We start from the raw sequence: 6,000 nt of genomic DNA, 5'->3' as shown, positions 1-6,000 counted from the left end.
ATCTCAAGTGGTTCAGAAATGGGATAAATATGAACTTTGACCCTTTTTTATGACTTGTTATTTCTTCGCTCTCGACAACCTGAAACATAGCGGAGAATCTTTGTCTTATTTATCCTTACTGAGGATCCCACGATGAACCGTTACAACTGGTGAATCCTGATCATTTTCTATATTATTCCAGTCTCGTTGTGTTGTATTACTGTGCGATCTGTAGTACATCAGCCGTAGTTTACACGGATCATGTGTTTTTACGAGGATGAGTGAAAATTATCCTTCTTTATGGCTGACACTTGTGCGACCTTCCTTGAACTTTTCTATCCATTCATACACGCATGGCCGACCTTAGGTACGTGCGACCAGAGCCGTGACTAGCAGTGGCGGATTAAGTAAACCATGGGCCCTGGGCTGTTCCACAAGCTTGGGCCCCCTCTCCACCACCGCCCTGCCACGTCATGTCTATATTAAACACCACCTTTCTGTGTGAGCATTGACAAATGAGTGCTACGATTCCCCTTGTCAAAGGGCTGTGTCCCTACATACTGACAGTCTCCAACCATCGCTGACAGTATCACACTGTGTAGGGACACTTCCTCCTGACAAGGGGAATGGTAACACGCATTTGTCTATTAGTCCTGGGTACACAAAGACTTTATGTGGAATACAAGGATTTCCGATAACTGACATGTCAGGAGAGGTGACAGATCTATAAATGCAATGACTCACAGGAGATGTCTTCACTGATGGGTCGTTCTCTTTTCTTCTCCATCTGACACAGACCGTTATGGCGACTTCTCCTGATGATTGCAGAGTTTCCTGATGAGAAATCTTTTCCCCTCGATTCTGTAGCCATTTTCAGCATCTATAGCAACATAAAAATTCAGACATAAACACCATAAATTGTCTTATACCCCAGACCCCTAAGCAAATTAAGACCCAGGCCCATACATTAACTCAAACCAATAAATTCAGTCCCCAAGAGGTAACTAAACTTTTAAAAAACATTTGGCGTGTCATAGTGAGAGTGATATGTCAGAAGTTTTGATTGATGGGGGTCCCAGCATTGAGACCACCACCGATCACTAAAACAAAGCAGCGGGAGTGCCCGGGTGAGCGCTGTTCCACTTAATTTCTGACTGTCTTTTCTCGGCGCGGTGTACGGACTCATAGACTTTCTGTTGTGCCCGTACACCACATGCTCGGCTATCAGAGGAAAGACGATCAGAAACAAAGTGGCAAAGCACTCACCTGAGCGCTTCTGCCACTTTGTTTCAGCGATTGGTGGGGTCTCAGTGCCCGGACCCCCACCGATTAGAACATTTGACATGTCACTATGACATGTAATTTTTAAAAAAAATTTCGTTAGTTACCCTTTAAGCAGTCAGACACCCCTCCCCAGTGCATGACTGACTGCTGAGTGCCCTATGGGAGGGTCTAAGTGTCTGACACTTAGGGCGGATTTACATGAGCGTGTGCGCTTTGCGCACGCAAAAAATGTGGCGTTTTGCGCGCGCAAAAGGCACTTAACAGCTCCGTGTGTCATCACCATATGATGCGCGGCTGCGTGATTTTCGCGCAGCCGCCATCATTATGACACTCTGTTTGTATGTTTGTAGCACGTGGTGCTTTTCTGTTTGCAATCATAGTTATACTGCTGTTGAGCAAATCACGCACATCCCACGGAGGTGCCTCCGTGTGGCATGCGTGATTTTCACGCACCCATTAACTTCAATGGGTGCGTGATGCGCAAAAAACGCAGAAATATAGGACATGTCGTCAGTTTTACACAGCGGACTCCCGCTGCGCAAAAATCACTGACAGTCTGCACTGCCCCATATACTTGCATAGGTCCGTGCGACGCGCGTGAAAAGCACGCGCGTTGCACGGACGTATTACACGTTCGTGTAAATCCGCCCTTATGGCTCTTGGGGGGGGCAGGAGTTATTCCCCTATAGAACCCAGAACAGTCAATCAAACGCTCTGACCCCCCCCCCCTGCAGTATAATAACTACTGAGGGCTCCATGGGGGAGATTATACTGCAGGGGGGGGGGGGGGGTTCTGAGCATCTGACTTACTGCAGAGGGCTCTATGGGTGGGAAATTATTTTGCACACAAAAAATGTTACATTAAACACCCTATATACAATTCACACTAACACCAAACACTATATATTCAAACCACACACACTATATAGACTTACATTATGACACACACACACACACACACACACACACACACTACATAGACTTACATTATAGACACTATATACACAGCACACACTATATAGACTTACATTATGACACACACACTACATAGACTTACATTATAGACACTATATACACAGCACACACTATATAGACTTACACACACACACACACACACACACACACACACACACACACACTTACTTACCAGCCTCTTCCTCTGCGGTGCTTGTCTCTGGCAGCCTCCAGGACCTTAATCATGTGACTGTGACGTCACCACAGGTCCTTCACCCTCTAGTTTCAGTTTTGCCGTTATCAGGCAGCTGCTGGAGGTTTAGACAGGAGGGACAGTGTACAGCAGCACAGAGGAGCAGACTGTCAGGGAGACTCCAGCACCTGCCCATCACAATCTCTGACAGTCTGCTCTCTACAGCTGATGTGCTGTGCCCCTGTTCCCTGGCCGCAATTGACTCCCCCTGCACATTCCCCCCGCCGCAGCAGCAGCCCTGGAGAGTTTTGGTTCACTTGTGTGCGGTGTGGGAAGCTATGGGCCCCCTGCAAGCCTTGGGCCCCGGGCGACCGCCCGAAACGCCCATATGGGGATCCGCTACTGGTGACTAGCGCTGAGACCTGAGTCCGTCAGGTCAGTGGGACTGACGGGTTCAGTGTCAGCGGGTCCTGCGTGTCGACGGTTCATAACTTAGATGTGATCGATAACCTGCTGACACTGAACTCGTCAGTCCCACTGGCCTGACGGATTCAGGTCTCAGCGCTAGATATGGCTGCTCTGTATACAGAATACAAATCAGCTGTATCTCAAAAAGTAAAAATAGTTTTTCATAAAAAGTATTTATTTAGAAAGTTGCACAAAACACACTGATTATTTAAATAAACAAAACGATTTCAAAGGTGTGCATAGCCTTTAAAGCGGTTGTCCGGAACACAAATTAAACATTTTTTCGAAGCAGCAGGAGGAGTTAAAATAAAAAAAAATAACTTATACTTGCCTCTCTCCTCCCAGACGTTCCTGCACTGGGGGCTCCCGTCAGATCTGTTCTCTGTTTGTATATAGCGGTGACATCATTTTGACCGTACACCATCACTGCAGCCTATTAATACCCTCAGCAGTGTTCAGCTGAGACCAGTAATTAGCTGCGGTGGTGATGTACTGTCGACGTGATGTCACCGCTGCAGTCACTCTGTGTACACACAGAACAGAGATGACTGAAGCCCCCAGCGCAGGAACGTCTGGGAGGAGAGCGGTAAGTATCAGGGCCGGCTCCAGGTTTATGTGGGCCCTTGGGCGACACAAGACTTAGTAGGCCCCTTTGTGGGGGAACTCACGGCGGCAGTAAAATGGCAGAAAATTTCACTTTGTGCCCCCATATAGACGTTAGGCCCTGTTTATGCCCCCATATAGAAGTTAGGCCCCCAGTTTGTACCCCCATAAGTTTAGCACCCTCCGTAGATAGTGCCACACAGCCCCCCTCCCAGGTAGTGCCACACAGCCCCCCTCCCAGGTAGTGCCACACAGCCCCCTCTCCCACGTAGTGCCGCACAGCGCCCCCCCCCAAGGTAGTGCCACACAGCCCCCACCTCCCAGTTAGTGTCACAAAGCCCCCACCTCCCGGGTAGTGCCACACAGCCCCCTCCTCCCTGGTAGTGTCACACAGCCCCCCTTTCTAATAGTGCCACACAGTGCCCCCTCCAAGGTAGTGCCACATAGCCCCCATCTCCCAGGTAGTGCCACACAGCCCCCTCTTCCCCGGTAGTGTCACACAGCCCCCTCCCTGGTAGTGTCACACAGCCCCCCTCCCTGGTAGTGTCACACAGACCCCTCCCTGGTAGTGTCACACAGCCCCCATCCCTGGTAGTTCCACACAGCCCCCCTCCCTGGTAGTTGCACCTATGGGGTTCCCTCTAGGAGTGGAATCCCCAGCCAGAGCATTGCCGAAACTCTGGTCGGGGATTCTGCTTCAGGAGCAGCCCCTCACGTCACTGTCCATATATGGACAGTGTTTTCTGAGGCAGCCCCAGAGCCATAGTCTCGAGCACTACTAGCACTCTGCCCCGTGACTCCTGCTCTGCTCCTGACATCACTGTCCATATATGGACAGTGATGCCATGATGACGGTAGCTTCAGCACCCGGCGGCTGAGTAGGCCCCCCCAAGGGTAATGGGCACTCGCCTGGGTTCGCCGGGTACTGACGCCGGCCCTGGTAAGTATGGGCTGCTTTTTTATTTGAAGCCCTCCTCTCGTGCTGCAACATAAAGTGTTTAAACCCGGGCCAACCCCTTTAACCTATTAACACTGTCTGTGTATGTATGGCGGATGTGCATTCCAACAATATTGCATGTGCCACTGTGTGTTATCTGTGGTGTTACAAAGGACTGCAGGTAACACTAATACATTATCTGTAATCAGAGAGTTATCACTGTTTGTTATCTGTGATGCTACATAGGACTGCAGGTAACACTACTACATTATCTGGAATCAGAGTTATCACTGTGTTATCTGTGGTGTTACATAGGACTGCAGGTAACATCTACTACATTATATGTAATCAGAGTTTTCACTGTGTTATCTGTTGTGTTACATAGGACTGCAGGTAACACTAATACGTTATCTGTAATCAGAGAGTTATCACTGTGTGTTATCTGTGATGTTACATAGGACTGCAGGTAACACTACTATATTATCTGTATTCAGAGAGTTATCACTGTGTTATCTGTGGTGTTACATAGGACTGCAGGCAATATCTACTACATTATCTGTACTCAGAGAGTGATCACTGTTATCTGTGGTGTTACATAGGACTGCAGGTAAGATCTACTACATTATATGTAATCAGAGAATTATCACTGTGTTATCTGTGGTGTTACATAGGACTGCAGGTAACATCTACTACATTATCTGTACTCAGAGAGTTATCACTCTTATCTATGGCGTTACATAGGACTGGAGGTAACTATCTCTTCTGTGTATATATGTGCCTGCGTGGGTATATTTGGGCCTGTATGTTCATATATTTACCTATATGTATAAGACCCATTATGTGTATATACTTGCCTCGTGTGTGTGTGTGTGTGTGTGTGTGTTAGTGTGTGTATGTGTAAATATATATATATATAATGTATATTTGCCTGTATGTCTAAACATGAGCCTCTATGTATGTATAGCATATATGTTCCAGTATGTGCGTGTCTATATATATATATATGTGTGTATATGTGGTTAATTTTTTTGTTTTGTGGGGGGCAGCAATAGAGAATTTTTTACACCTCATTGATTGGTAGAGCAAGCAAACACGGCGAGGGAGAAGGAGATGTCGGAAAAGAAGTTGGGGGGGGGCGCCAATCTGAATCTTTGCTCAGGGTGCAGGCAAACCTAGATACGCCTCTGCTCCTCCCATAATATCACCCCTGCTCTAATACAGAACACCAGTGATTGTCTGTCCGCTGTCTCTAACATCATGTCCTCTCTCTATCTGAAAATGAATTTTTCGAAGACTGAGCTCCTTGTGTTCCCACCATCTACTAACCTCCCTAAACCTGATGTCTCCATCTCTGTGTGTGGCACTATCATAACTCCTAAGCAGCACGCCCGCTGTCTCTGGGTTATTTTTGACTCAGATCTTTCCTTTGCTCCTCACATTCAATCACTTACACACTCCTGTCATTTTCACCTCAAAAACATCTCCAGAATCCGCCCTTTTCTTACGGAGGAAACAGCCAAAACTCTCATTGTTGCTCTGATTCACTCTCGTCTTGACTACTGTAACTCATTACTAGTCGGTC

The sequence above is a fragment of the Rhinoderma darwinii genome, chromosome 1 (assembly GCF_050947455.1).
Source record: "Rhinoderma darwinii isolate aRhiDar2 chromosome 1, aRhiDar2.hap1, whole genome shotgun sequence".
Lineage (NCBI taxonomy): Eukaryota > Metazoa > Chordata > Amphibia > Anura > Rhinodermatidae > Rhinoderma > Rhinoderma darwinii.
The sequence above is the reverse complement of the archived record's forward strand: the minus strand, read 5'-3'. Positions refer to the sequence as shown.